Source organism: Rhipicephalus sanguineus, unplaced genomic scaffold (genome assembly GCF_013339695.2).
Source record: "Rhipicephalus sanguineus isolate Rsan-2018 unplaced genomic scaffold, BIME_Rsan_1.4 Seq1022, whole genome shotgun sequence".
NCBI classification, from domain to species: domain Eukaryota; kingdom Metazoa; phylum Arthropoda; class Arachnida; order Ixodida; family Ixodidae; genus Rhipicephalus; species Rhipicephalus sanguineus.
This window is the reverse complement of record NW_023614186.1, coordinates 26,725-41,352: the sequence shown is the minus strand read 5'-3', so window position 1 is coordinate 41,352 and position 14,628 is coordinate 26,725. Positions and strand designations below refer to the sequence as shown.

The window sequence follows — 14,628 nt, the reverse complement described above, 5'->3', positions numbered from 1 at the left end:
GAGCGTAACAAAAAACTAAATTTTAGTATGTCTGTGATAGTGAGGCATTGTGCCATAAGACACTGTCAGATCAGCTCTTTGTCATGATATACCGGTAAATTAAGATCTGTGCACGTTTGAAGCCTTCTTTGAAGATAATTTCATTGGACATGTTTATGCAGACACACTAAGTGCATTGGTAGATGTACCCCTGCCTACAAGTGGCTGAATTCACATATCTTCTTGAGCATCTTCTTATCTTTAGTAGCCCTACACTCTTTTTATGTGCGTTATCTATGCTGCGCACAGCAGATAACATAACAATTTAGCAGATAATCATTGTTTGAGCGCTGTCTTTTGCCCTGAGCAAAACCATTTTCTTTTCTGTGATGCACATAAAGTAGTGCTAGTGTGCTCTTCTTTCATTATGACTTGCTTCTCATAAAAGGATGGAGCCCAAAGGTTTCTACGTTATAGGTAGAACTTGGGCTGGTTCGTGTCAATGCTCCATTTCATAAAGTGCCATAATATAGGCAAGAGAAAAGAAATATGCCAGGTTAACACTTCCTATCAGTTTCGCTGTACCCCATATATGAAGACGTACTCTAGTAGACTTTCAATGGATAATGCCAGCACTTTGATGACTAAAAAAGTTGCAGAATACACGTAATCACATCATTCTTCTGCAACCAGGTCGTGGATGTGCTGCATGATCGCATGACAGAGACCCGGTACCTGACGCCCGTGACAACATTCGAGCTTCCTGCCAGTACTCACTCCTGGGAAGAGGTAGACATACTGCAGCATGGAAGGGAAGCCCTGGAACGAGTTAGCACTGAACTAGGTAAAATACACGCTTTGTTGTTTTCGTCTACAAAGGTTCAGCTGTTTTGACAAGTGTATATGGCCACATTCAAGTAGAAGCCGTTTGCTTTTCCAAATCGGTTCTCTTGGCTAATTGTACAGACATCGCTCAAGAAGTACGTAATGGTGAATAATTCTCAACTAATAAATGTAAACTTTTGTTGCAAGGCCTCTCATTTGATAACTGGGACTTGGATTTCTACACGGATCTGTTCAAGAACAAGCTCAAGAGGAACCCAACCACTGTTGAGTGCTTCGACCTAGCCCAGTCCAACAGGTATGACATGTGTATGACTTAGTTCATAAAGTCATTTTATTCTTTCTTAGGAAAAAGGGTATAGAGAACAATTGCCAGCACTTGTTTGCTGCCCAGAATTACTTGATCGCAACCACTTTTGTAATGGCTGTCATTATGCTGACAATCTTTCTTTTATACATTTGGGCTGCATTCAGAAAGGGTGAAGATGGCGTTTTAATTTAAATAGTCGATGCAAACTGAACTGTCCTATAAAGAGTTCCCATACAGTGGCTTGGCAATGATGAAATAAATTAGTGCAGCACAGACAACAGGTACCTTGTGCTGTCTGAGTATAGTGCTACGTTTTCATTGTGCGAAATGTGCATTACTCCTTCATGAGCGATACTGAGACCAACACGTGTTAGTGAAAGTGCTTTTCCAATTAACACGTGCAGTGAGCACAGCCGGCATTGGTTCTTCAAGGGCCGACTGGTGGTGGATGGGAAGGAGGTGCCACACTCACTGTTCTCCTCATTACGGCAACTCAGAACACCAGCAACGACAACAATGTCATCAAGTTCTCAGACAACAGCAGGTAATGTATTGGCCAACTTCTCAAACGCAGTACTAGGGTTCCTTCATAGCAGATGTTTTGGCTCCTGAGCAAGCCATCTGCAATAATGAGTGTTAAATGCCACAGGCATCTCAGTGGTTCTGTTGTTCCGACACTGTTCATGAGGTCACAGGTTCAATTCCCAGCTGCAGCGACCAAATCTCAAAGGGAGCGGTATGCGAAAATGCTCATACACTTGGAATTAGGTGCATCCTAATTAAAGAACATCGGGAGGTCAAAATGAAACCTGAAAATTGACTTTTATTTTAAGTAGCATTGACGTGGAAATCTACTTCATATTCAAATCAGTCTTTTAAGAACTGTACTGAGGTTATCAGCATACTGCTTCAGCAATGTCCGAGGAATAACGTGTGGTTCTGTGCTTTGTGCAGTGCCATTCGAGGCTATCAAGTCAGGGCACTGCAGCCTAAAGACACAACAACAGGGAGCGCATTCAAGGTTTGCAATGCACAGCGTCACATCATATTCACTGCAGAAACACACAACTTTCCTACAGGTAAGCATCCTTGTATCATTTTAAGTATTTCAATTTCTGTACATACCAGAAATGTACAAAATAGTTTTATATCAGGTGGTTTGCTAGTGTTGCAGCATTGATGGCATCTTAATTTTAACACGTAGGCTTGTTGGATGATATCTCATTAAAACATATCTAGTTTCTGTCACCTTTTCTTTCACATAATTCAAGTATGGATAGAAACCCCAGAGTTGTGCTGGATTAATGAAGTGGTTTCTTTGATTAATTATAAGTAGCGATGAATATGATGAAGTGGTGATGAATGACGTCTGCTATCAACTCCAAAAGTTAACTGTTCTTTTGTCAGTGGCAACAGTTATTACCATGACCATACATAAGTATATAGTATGTGGTTACCATTTTACAAACTTTGTAGGTGAGGTGAAAAATACATAATCTTCACTGTTTTCTGCTTTAACACATGTCACTCTCAGCAGGCCAAATGTATTTTTATTCTGAGCAAAATTCATTAGTAGCGTGTTTATACACTGTGGAGCAAATCTTCATCTGTGAGTGGTTCGATCATAAAACCAGTCGCTCATTAATTACTTACAAACTAAAGTTTTAACTAGAGCTGTGCGAATAGCAAAATTTTGGGTGCGAAGCGAATTCGAATAATAAAGATTGAGTGCGAATCGAATCGAATATTTTCGAATAATTTTCGAATATTTCTCAAACATTTTTCGAATAGTTCGAAGTGAAATTACAGAAAAAGTTGCAGAGAATCCCTAAGTATGTTCTTGTGAGATAGCAACATAAAAGTGTTTCTTTTCGCTAGGTTGATGAAGCGCTGGTGGGGTCATATTTCATAGTTGTCTTTCTTATCAAGAATGCAGTGTAGAGGCCGAATTGTATTTATGTACATGATTTGGTGCAGCCAAAGTGTTGCCGACAACACTTTACGCGTGATAGGCAGAGATGCCATTTCCTCAGCCTCTCCTCCTCTTTCAACTTCTGTGGAAGCCCAACTGATGTGGCGGACAAGGGTGTGCTCCCTCGAAGTCCGGAGTTCCAAATCTGCCTCGTAGACGTCGATATAAGAACGTCTGAAATTTTGGATGCTAAAAAGCTTCGGCGTCCGATTTTTTCGACTTCCTGCCCAAATTTCAGGTCCAAAACAGCATTAATTGAGCCCCCAACTCTGCCACATCTTTCATCTCCATATTGGAACCAGTGCTTTCTTGAGTTAATACATTTGCGACCGTAGCGGAGCTTGAAAGGCAGCTTTGCCGCAATACGGGGGTGTGATGAGGTGAAGCATGTTGAAAATCTAGGGACCACTTCTAAACGGACGTTGACTGTCTCTTGGCTTTCGACCGTAACGGCCCTTGAAAGGCAGCTTTGCCGCAATACGGGGGTGTGAGGAGGTGAAGCATATTGAAAATCTAGGGACCACTTCCAATCAGACGTTCTCTCTTGCCTAAGTTCGACCGTAACGGAGCTTGAAAGGCAGCTTTGCCGCAATACGGGGGTATGATGAGGTGAAGCATATTAAAAATCTAGGGACCACTTTCAACCGGGCTTTGTCTCTTGGCTAAGTTCGACCATAACGGAGCTTGAAAGACAGCTTTGCCTCAACACGGGAGTGTAATGAGGTGAAGCATATTGAAACTCTGAAGGGGCCACTTTCAACCGGACATTGACTGCATTTGTTTTTGGGAAGTTCGAATAGTTCGAATAGTAAAATTTCAGTGCGAATCGAATCGAATAGCAAACACTATTCGAAAAATATTCGAAATTTCGAATATTCGCACACCCCTAGTTTTAACCCCTAAGCAATGTGTGATCTAGGTGCCATCTATGAAGTGCCGGTGGGGGGTATCTGCTAAAACCTCTGATATGTCATGAACGAGGAAAAAGCACTGGTGTTTAATTAGTTCCTTAAAATAGTTTCTACCACCTTTCTTTTGTTTATGTATAATAAGCTTGTGAATCAATCTTACTATAAATCTTAAAGGTATTTGGGGAATGTGAAACACAGTTGTGCAAAAAAGAATGTAGAGATGAAAAATTTGTGAACATGGGGTGTTGCTGGAGTTGACAAGCACACTTGGCTTCTTCAAGGCTGCAACTGAAGAAAAGTCTGCTTGTTGCAATGTCGGCTCCAGCGACACCCGTGTTCACGAATTTTTCATCTCTTCAAGCTTTCATCTTCCCCCGAACTTCTGCCTTTTAAAAAAAAAAAAAAAGTGTACCCATTCTCAAGACAGATCAGAATTTGGACAAAGAACATAGGAGTGCCAAAATTTAGTTTTAGTCGAGCCAGCAATGCTTGAATCCTGTAAGTTCAAAACATATTTTGTCATGCTAGGCAACTGTACTTTCTTCCAGGTGTTGCACCGTTCAGTGGAGCCACTACAGGAACTGGTGGACGAATTCGTGATGTTCATGCTGCTGGCCGTGGAGCACATGAGATTGCAGCCACAGCTGGATATTGCTTTGGAAATCTCCACATTCCTGGTCAGTGTATAGCAATGTGAAGTTTCAGTTGCTGACACTAGATAAGGACACTTTCAGTTTTGCTGTAGGGTACTGGGATTTCTGAAACAATAGACGGAACAGCTAGGAATTAAGCTGGCAGTGATATACACTCAAACCTCATTATAACAAAGTCACATATGCCACGAAAATAACTTCGTGATATCTGAAAATTCGTTATAAACGTTTATTCATAACACTGTATTTCTGACAAGACTATTCCTCATTTACTTCGTTATAACCGATAATTCGTTATATCCGTGTTCGTTATATCGAGGTTTGAGTGTCGTTAAATAAATATACATATATATATTTTTTTTTTCTTTTTGCAGCAAGTTAAGTTTTCTCGTACTACACCTGTGTAAGAATGTGTAGTATGTAATGTAAGGCTATGATTTATCGAATAGATAGGTTCATCATTTTATTGAAGAACCTCTTTCTGATTTACTCTGGTACTGCTCATATCCTTTTCTGCAAGCATGAATAATAGTGTATCTACTTTTAGTTAAATTGATATCACTTAATCTTAGATGCTTTCTTGTATGATCATGTCTGAAGTGTCCATGCCTTTTAAACTTTTCTAATATGCATGATCATCAAGTCATTCGAGTCAGTTCTGCTTATCTCGCTCTCAAAATAATCAACTTTACTGTTCAAAAGCACTCTTGCTATCATTTTTTCTCTCTACTTAACCCTGACATGCTGAGTATTACTTCCTCAGTGTATTATAGTTTGTATAAGTTAACTGTGTTGAGCTTGGATTAAAGTTGGATTTATTTTCATCATCGTATAGAAAGTAAAATAATTGGAAAACGTCGTTTGGGATTACACATGAGAGGTCAGGGGAAGCTGTTTTGTCTCGCCCTTTGGAAAAATGTAGAAGCAAACAGTATTTTGGCTAGTTTATTTTAGTTCTCAATTTAGGACACACTGCAATTTTTTTATTGCGATAGCAATTATATGGACAGTCTCAGCTGGGTTTTGCCGTCGCCGTTGCCACTGTCATGCACTGTATATGTATAAGTATGTATATAGTATATATAAAAGTCCCAAAGAAAAATAATTCAGAAAAATGCTTCCGAAGCGCGGAATCGAACCAGCGACCTCTCTCTCCGTAGCGCGTGGCGCTAACCACTACGCCACAAAGCGCAGATCCTTCAGGTAGCTAACAGCGAGCGTTTATACACACCCATTACTGCTGGCAGGACTCGGAGACGGCAGGCGCTTATAAGCATTCTTCATTACCAGCGAGATGGCACAAGGAGCGCGCGATAGGCTCATTTAAAAGTCGTCGGCCAGCTCGCTCGCTTCTTCTAATATTTGCGCAGGGAGAACCTTGCCCTTCCGCTGTCTGCTCGCGTGCTAGCTGCTGCCGGGGGGCAGATGTCTGCGTTGTCTGTAGCGTAGCAGCGCGTCCATCACGGGCCGCTTTTCTTGCTATCGCATTCATTGCTTCACCCTTGCGGCGAAACTGTGACCTTTTTTTGTTGTTACAGCTGTTACCTTTCACTAACATGTTTGTAACAATGTTTCTACAGCCTCTGGCTCACACTACATTAATTTCTCATTGTCCTTTCACTTGGCCTCCGTTTGTCCAGGTTATGACCTACCCTGGGAAGAACCTCAGGAGTACCCCAACAACTTTGCCCCACCCTTGGAAGTTGCCGTGGAGGCCAGTAACGGAGCGTCTGACTATGGCAACAAGTTCGGCGAGCCCGTGCTTTCAGGCTTCTCTCGTTCCTTCGGAATGGTGCTGCCTGGCGGGGAACGGCGGGAATGGATCAAGCCCATCATGTTTTCCGGTGGAATTGGCAGCATTGACAGCGACCAGATCACTAAAGACAAGCCTGAAAAGGGCAAGTTTGCAAATTTGAGCTAACTCTGCGGTGTTACAAAATGTAGGTACCTACTACTTCCTGCCAATTGAATTCAGCAGGTGCACCGGACTTTGAAGTCAAGTTACTGCAGCAAAATAAATTGCTGATATAGCACAAAGGCCACTGATTGGTGTTACATTAGCCAATAGAACGAAAAGTGGCCTTCACTGATGGCTTTCTGGAGCTCCAGCAACATCGTAGCAGTCTTGCTAACATGCATGAAGGACATCTACAGAGTGCGGTAATGTAATTAAAAAACAAGCTTCTTAGCTCCGCAGTTTCTTCCTATTGAAAAAATGACCAGGACTTACAAGGAAAGAAGGCATTCTAAAGTTATTTTCTGCAAGATTTCTTTAAAGAAAAATGCTTCAAAGCCTGCGTAGGCAATGTTCTGACAGCAGGGAGTAATCTAATCCTTCTAGTGATGGAAAACGCGGCAACAAATTGTTGGAAACTCTTAGTAATCTGAGATACAGCTTTAGCCTTCAAGGTTGGGATAATGCTTCTGACTGTACGTTTTTGTACCTGTGCAACAAATCTAAGCAAACTGGCTTCTCTCTTATGCGCAGCCAGCGAACACCTAAGACAGCGAAAGGGGAAATGAACAGTACACAAATTAAGTGTCCATGATAGCACAAAAAGGCAAAATTTAGGGATGGGAGAATAGTGAACTTGAGGTTCGAAGCGAATCCGAAGCGAATAGTGATTTGGTCAAATAATTTCGAATCGAATAGTTCGAATAGTATTTACCGCATGTTATTAAAAAAAATGAGCATTTTTGTCATGACCCTTGCACAATATATTTAAGGATTGGAACTAGGTATGAGTGAATGTCACTTTTTGGGTTTGAAATGAAGTGTCCTTGAATAGTATCAAGATTTGAATAGCAGTAAGGTTATAAGTGGTGCAATACGTTACACTTTAACAATTACTATACTTAGCGCATATAAGTCTATATAACACACTTTTAAACTTTAAAAAATATGTACATTTAACCTTGAAGTGTGGCTTCGCAGCAGTGCAGATTTTCTCTGGATGGGTTGTTTCACGGCACAGCAACTAGATGTTGCAGTGAAACCACCTTTACAGGGGGCTATGTGCGGTGAAATGTATACATATGTTCGTTCATTTCGAATACTTCGAAATTTCGAATAATCTAAATTCGTATCGAAGCGAATTCGAATACTGTAATATTCGTTCGAATGTTCGAAACGCCCGAATATTCGCCCATCCCTAGTAAAATTGAGTTATGTTTATACTATACCTAAAGAAGAGAAAGCAAATTAAGTTTGAAGAAACATGAGAGCTGAACCCATAACCTCTGTGGAGTGTTTGTGCTATTCTGTCAATTGAGCTGCTGCATCATCTTCCCCTTTATCCGTATTCTCAGGTGCATAAGCACTATCACACGGAATGAACCATGAGTGGTAAATAATGATGTTGAACACTCCTTGCTCTTAATTGCTTGAAATTTTAGTTTGTGATTGTGGAATAACCAAGTACAAGATGCTCTAGCACCAAAAGTAAACTTACGGGAACGAATCGCACCAGTGTCGCATGCACTGGCAGATGTGGCACCTTTTTAGTTTCCAATGCACTTGCACTTCACTGAGGAGCGATAACACTGGATTGTGTAACTTAGCCTTGAGAATGTTGGCTTCGATGTTCATTGAATTCACGTGGCAGTCATGGTGCAGTGCCTGATAGGTCCAGCCTATGTTCTGTGTCCTTGCAGGCATGCTTGTGGTCAAGATCGGTGGTCCTGTGTACCGCATTGGAGTTGGTGGTGGTGCTGCGTCCTCTGTGACAGTTCAGGGAGACCAAGAGGCAGAACTAGACTTTGGCGCAGTGCAGCGTGGAGATGCTGAGATGGAACAGAAGTTGCACCGCCTGGTGCGAGCTTGCGTAGAGCGTGGAGCAGCCAAGAACCCTATACGGAGCATTCACGACCAGGGTGCAGGAGGAAATGGTAGGTCTGAGCTTTTTTTATTCTTTTCTTAATGTAGAAGGCAAAGATGAGTGGCTGGTTGACGTCAATAGCATAATGACACAAGTATAACTAGATGAGGGCGGAATGCAAGAACGCGTGTGCTTAGATAGGCACACGTTTGAGAACCCCAGATGGTCAAAATTAATCTGCAGCTCTTCACTACAGTACTTCTCATAATGCAATTTCAACGCGATAAATCTTACAATTTTAACCTGAATAAATGCTGCATATACCCAACGTGCAGCAATATGCATATCATTGGCAGATCTTACTTATTCCTCAGGAAGAGATGCTGACTTTCCCATGCTCTGCTCACAAAATGCTTCTTGTTTTCCTTTCTGCACACAACTCTCATGTTGAAGCATTAGAGGTGTGGTAGATAGCTAAACACATGCTTTTACGCATGACAGGCAATGTGCTGAAGGAGATAGTGGAGCCCGCTGGAGCTGTCATCTGGACCAAGAACTTTCAGCTCGGCGACCCTACAATCACTACTATGGAACTGTGGGGCGCAGAGTACCAGGAGAGCGATGCTATTTTGCGACCAGAGGACAAGGAGTACTTCTGCGCATCTCAGCGCGAGAGCGTTGCCCCGTTTGCATTGTTGGCGAAGTGACGGGAGATGGTCGCGTCGTCCTCAAGGAAGACAGCACCCCTGGTAAAGGGACCCTGTTGACCTCGACTTGGAGTCTGTGCTTGGAGACATGCCACGCAAGGTGCGCAGCATTATACGGAATAATAATTTTATGTTAACTATACGTAACGTACCCATTATGATTGCATTATCTGTTAAGCAGATATTAGTGACAGCCTGAGCGTTATGTGACTCTCATCCATGGTCATCTTTTCTTGGATGGCCTTGATAAGTGTGCTTCAACCTCTTTGATCAGGATATCCTAGACGACCTAAATGTGACCTCCAGTTAAAAATGCAGCATAGGTACTTGCAACAAACAAACCATATTCAAGACATTGTGTTTGCACACAAGACTAGTATCTGTATGTGCATGTGCATAAATATGTAATGTTCCCAATGCTATTCTAAACAAACAGATGCATAGGTTTCCAATTTTCTGGGAGAGGAAGTTGCGTTGCAACCTGAACAAAATGTGCACTGTGAGAGGTACACAAAATAAGCTTATCATTGCTGTGATAAAAATTGGCAAAGTTGTCTGCTGGTCTGTGATGAAGTTTTCTCTCTCTCTCTCTCTCTCTCTCTCTCTCAAGGTTCATTCCAGCAGTATACTACATATACAACAAAATGCAGCTGGTAACTGGAGCTACTAATGTTTGGGAGGGAAGTGGGGTAGGAGAGAGAACGGCAAGCACACCCCTCCCTCTCTGTAAATGCCACCTCTTAAGATAGACACAGGCGGTCCTTTTTTTAGAATTATGTGAACCATATTATGAGGTCAAACGTGGGCGGCACAAAACATTTGTAAAATTTGTGTTCACTTGCTCATACTTCCACCTTACCATTTGTTTTACTGTCACAGGTCTTCAAACTGAACACGGAAACACCAATTTTGAAGCCTCTGAGCTTGCCACCTAGCCTTCAGGTCACTGAAGCACTTCAGCGAGTACTACGTCTGCCATCTGTGGCCAGCAAGCGTTTTCTCACAAACAAGGCAAGTCGGCTATTTGTTGTTTTGTGCCATTTTATATATAGACTTGTGTGAAGTGTGTTCATATAAGCGTTGACTCTAATAACAATGTTCGTTTTCTTTAATGTGCATTCACTGATGACCTGTTTGTTTCTGTGATCTTCTCAGGTTGACCGTTGCGTGACGGGACTTGTAGCTCAGCAACAGTGCGTTGGACCTCTGCACACGCCACTTGCCGATGTAGCTGTGGTGTCTCTCTCGTACTTTGACAAGGTGAATATTTGTTTCTGTTCCTTTCAATTGCAGATGATGCGTTAAGCACATTGTCTACCAATGCCTAGATGACCTTCCAGTTTTTCAGAGGTACGGGGCTAACATCTGTGTCTCCATTTCTTGCTGCTAATGCAGCCAACTAGTACCCTTATTTCACTCTGGTAGCCTGGTTTACTCCCTGCCTTTCTCCTTTCTTTTCCTTCCTCTTTCTCTTCCCCTCTTTTAAACCAGCCATGCGTCTTAATAGAAAATGCTTGCTTTCTGTTGTGTTAGTCATGCTGTGTTTGCGATTTCTCTGTGCTACAGGTTGGATCTGCAACTGCCATTGGAGAGCAGCCAGTAAAGGGCCTTCTGAGTGCTGCTGCAGGAGCCAGGATGTCTGTTGCTGAGTCCGTGACAAACCTCATGTTTGCTCAAGTGACATCACTTCAGGTAAGGCAGGAGTACGCGCACCGCTCAAGAACCGCTCACCCATATACTCCACCAACAAAGTGCCGTGTTTGATTTACTTCCGTTTTTTTTTCTTTTGCAGTTTAGTATGCATGTTAGTTGTGTTAGAGTATAGAGCATCCCTCCATATGGGTCATGGGTCACATGTGCCATGTCAGATTGCTGTTACAAATGAGAAAAATAATGGTAACCTAGATTTGATCTTATGTTTACTAAAAAACCATGTGAATCCAAGAAAAGCATGGAGGAAATTAACTTGAACATCTTGGAAACAGCGTAAATTGCAGCACAGACAAGAGGAGATTGAAGGACACCACAACACTGTCCATCAATCTCCTCTTGTCCGTGTCGTAATTTGCACTGTTTTCAAGATGCTCAAGAACTATTGCCAACTAACCCAGCTGTCAATTCTTCTACAGAGGAAATTAACATTTTCTTGATAGAACTGTGTAATTATTAAACATTAGTTAAAGAAAGACTGAACATAAAAGTGTTAAAAAAGACAAAGCTTAATCAGGTGGTGGGAGTCACACCCACAATCTCCACAGGACACTCACTAGTATTGCTCTCTCAACTGACATATGACAGTGGCTGTCTGTATTTATGCAAGGCATTTATAAAATTATGACCCAGCCCCAAAAGTGTCAGCCAGCACTATGAATGTCCAACGTGGCAGAAAGCAAGAACAGTGAAGTGCTGATAAACTTCTTTAATTTAGACACAATCGAAAGGTTACTATATGCAACCTATGCGGTAAAAATGAGCAAAATGGATTAAAGATCACACTGAAGTTCTATGAAAAAAAATCGGTTTGAGCACTTGCTGTGTGAACCTATTCGTTCCACTTTGTATTCTGATCCACTCCACCTACTTGGCAGACTTTCTTGCAGCACAATGTTTAAGAACCCCAGACAGTGAAAGTTTTGTTTGCGACTTTTTTACTGTAATTTGTAGCTTTGCGTCTGGTAATCCCAAAATTGAATCGTAAATGCTCTAACGCATTATATAATTAATGCTAGTGTCGTTAGTTGAGAACAGTTTTGCGTCAGTTCAAAACGCGCACCCAAATACCAAAGAAAGTAGCACCCCACAGCGGGGGAGCGCCGAAGATCACGTGCACTCAAACTTTGGTGTCAGTGGACGCGTTAAGTTAGCGCGCTCTGAACTCCAAAGGAACACGCTCGAATGCGCTCAAGTGCAACGGCTTCAGAGCTTAGCTTAACGGTGGTTTCCGCCTACTGCTTTCGGAGGCACGAAAGCGTCACATGGCGAATGTTATGTTGCTTCCACGGTAGGAACAAGTGGAGAAGGAGAACGCATTTCGTTGGAGGAGAGAGGCGCAGAAACACGTCATTTCTTCAGAAGCCGTAACAGGCGCGAGCTCTCGCGCACGCCCTCGTGCACCGTCTCAGGGTTGGAGTGCGTAGAGTGCGCTCCGTAATCCCGCACCGGAAGTCTCTTTTCAACTGTTAAGTTTACAAGAGCGCACTCCGCCAGCTAGAGCACGCTCGAGCTCCTTAACTTAACGTGCCCATTGAAAGCACATTTTCCAAAGCACTCCACCAGCTAGAGCACGCTCGAGCTCCTTAACTTAACGCGCCCATTGAAAGCACATTTTTCAAATCGGGGCCCCACGTACTGTAAAGAATGAAACGATGCAGGTGCTTCGCTATGTTAAGCGCGTGCCCCCCCCCCCTCATGAAAAAGAAAAAAAGCATTCCTGGCCAAAGCAGCCAGAACTACATTGAAAGCAGCCCGACAACATAGTGAAAGGGGTGACAAACAATGTCCTCACCGGGGTATTGTGTGCGTCCTGCAAATCTTCTCTGACGTCGACAATACTCGCATTACTCGTGAAACGTCACAAGGGGCCTCGGTCTATGTCATACTAGTATTGATGTCGCAAAGTGCTGCCAACTCGGATGAGCACTCACGCTTACTCTAAAACCAAATTAAGATATCTTAAAGCTAACGTCTGGTACTAATAATCAGTCACAAGTGCCCCCGTATACAGGACAATCAAACAACACCAACATCTTGAGGTTTTAATTTTGGTATCAGTGGTCCTTTAAGTTGCTCATAATGGATAAGTAGAAAACCTCAAATGTGTGTCAAGTGGTAGATCTAACTGAAACCAAGCAGCATCAACAAAAAGCCAGCTGTGAGCATTGAAACTGCTCAGGTGGCCGTTGGGGACATGGCAGATTAGAACCTGCAGTATGGAGAGCTGCCGAACTGGCAAGTTTGTGCACCCGCTGCATTACAAAGCTGCATGACTTTTTTTCGCAGGACGTCAAGTGCAGCGGCAACTGGATGTGGGCAGCTAAGCTCCCTGGGGAAGGTGCTGCCCTGCACGAAGCATGTCAGGCCATGTGCAGTTCTATGGCTGCCCTGGGAATTGCTGTGGATGGTGGCAAGGACTCACTCAGCATGGCCGCGCGCGTGGGCAAGGACACTGTCAAGGCTCCCGGTAAGCTACAACATTTGATGGACTGGGACATTTGGTCACACATCTATTACAGGAGCAAAATAGTATATAGGTGGAAGAAAAAATGGTGCATGGCACAAACAGTATGTTGTCTCTCTTTTATGTGTTGTATCTAGAGCATGTGCATGGCACAATATTTGGTGCAAAGTAAATTTGAATGTGAATTAAGTAGAATATTTATCAAATATTTTTTGAGCACTGTGAAGTTAAATTACAGATTAAATGTTCTGCGAGACATGAACAGAAGAAAAGCGCAACTGGTATTTTACTAGCACACTAGATATTTTAATAGTTGCTCCCAGAAAAAAAAAAACAGTCCAACCTAGCTGTTCAAATGAATGTTTCCATGGCTACAATTTGAATCACTGAACATTGTGATGGAACGAAATGAGCTTGTCAACATGTCCAGGAAGTCATGCTTTCTGCTTGTTAACAACTGCATCAGACACTGATTTACTTCCTAGCACATCGAACTTTTATTTTTATTTTCCAAAACCACGAATACTTCAGTAATAAAACTTCACTGTGAATATAGCCAAATAGTGATAACTAGAGCTGTGCAAATAGCAAAATTTTGGGTGCGAAGCGAATTCGAATATTGAAGTGTGAGTGCGAATCGAATATTTTCGAATATTTCTTGAATATTTCTAGAATATTTTTCAAATACTTCGAAGTGAAACTGCAGAAAAAAGTTAGGGAGGATTCCTAAGCATATTCTTATAATATAGCAACATGAAAGTGTTTCTTTTCGCTTGGTTGATGGTGTTTCATAGTTGTCTTATCAAGAATGAGGCAATGTAGAGGCCGAATTGTATTTATGTACATGATTTGGTGCAACCAAAGTGTTGCCAACACACTTTACACGTGATAGGCAAAGATGCCATTTCCTCAGCCTCTCCTCCTCTTTCAACTTCTGTGGAAGCCCAACTGATGTGGTGGACAAGGGTGTGCTCCCTTCAAGTCCGGAGTTCCAGATTTGCCTTGTAGACGTCAATATAGAAGAGCATCTGAAATTTTGGATGCTAAAAGCTTCGGCTTCTGATTTTTCGGACTTCCTACCCAAATTTCAGGTCCAAAACAGCATTAATTGAGCCCCCACCTCCGCCCCGTCTTTCATCTCCATGTTGGAACCAGCGTTTTCTTGAGTTAATACATTTGCAACCGTAGCGGAGCTTGAAAGACAGCTTTGCTGCATTACTAGGGTGTGATGAGGTGAAGCATATTGAAAATCTAGGGA

At 42.4% G+C, this 14,628-nt stretch overlaps 1 pseudogene; it reads left to right on the top strand.

Moving 5' to 3' along the window:
• LOC119375925 (phosphoribosylformylglycinamidine synthase-like) overlaps positions 1–14,628 on the top strand; it is a 40,876-nt pseudogene that overhangs the window by 9,923 nt on the left and 16,325 nt on the right.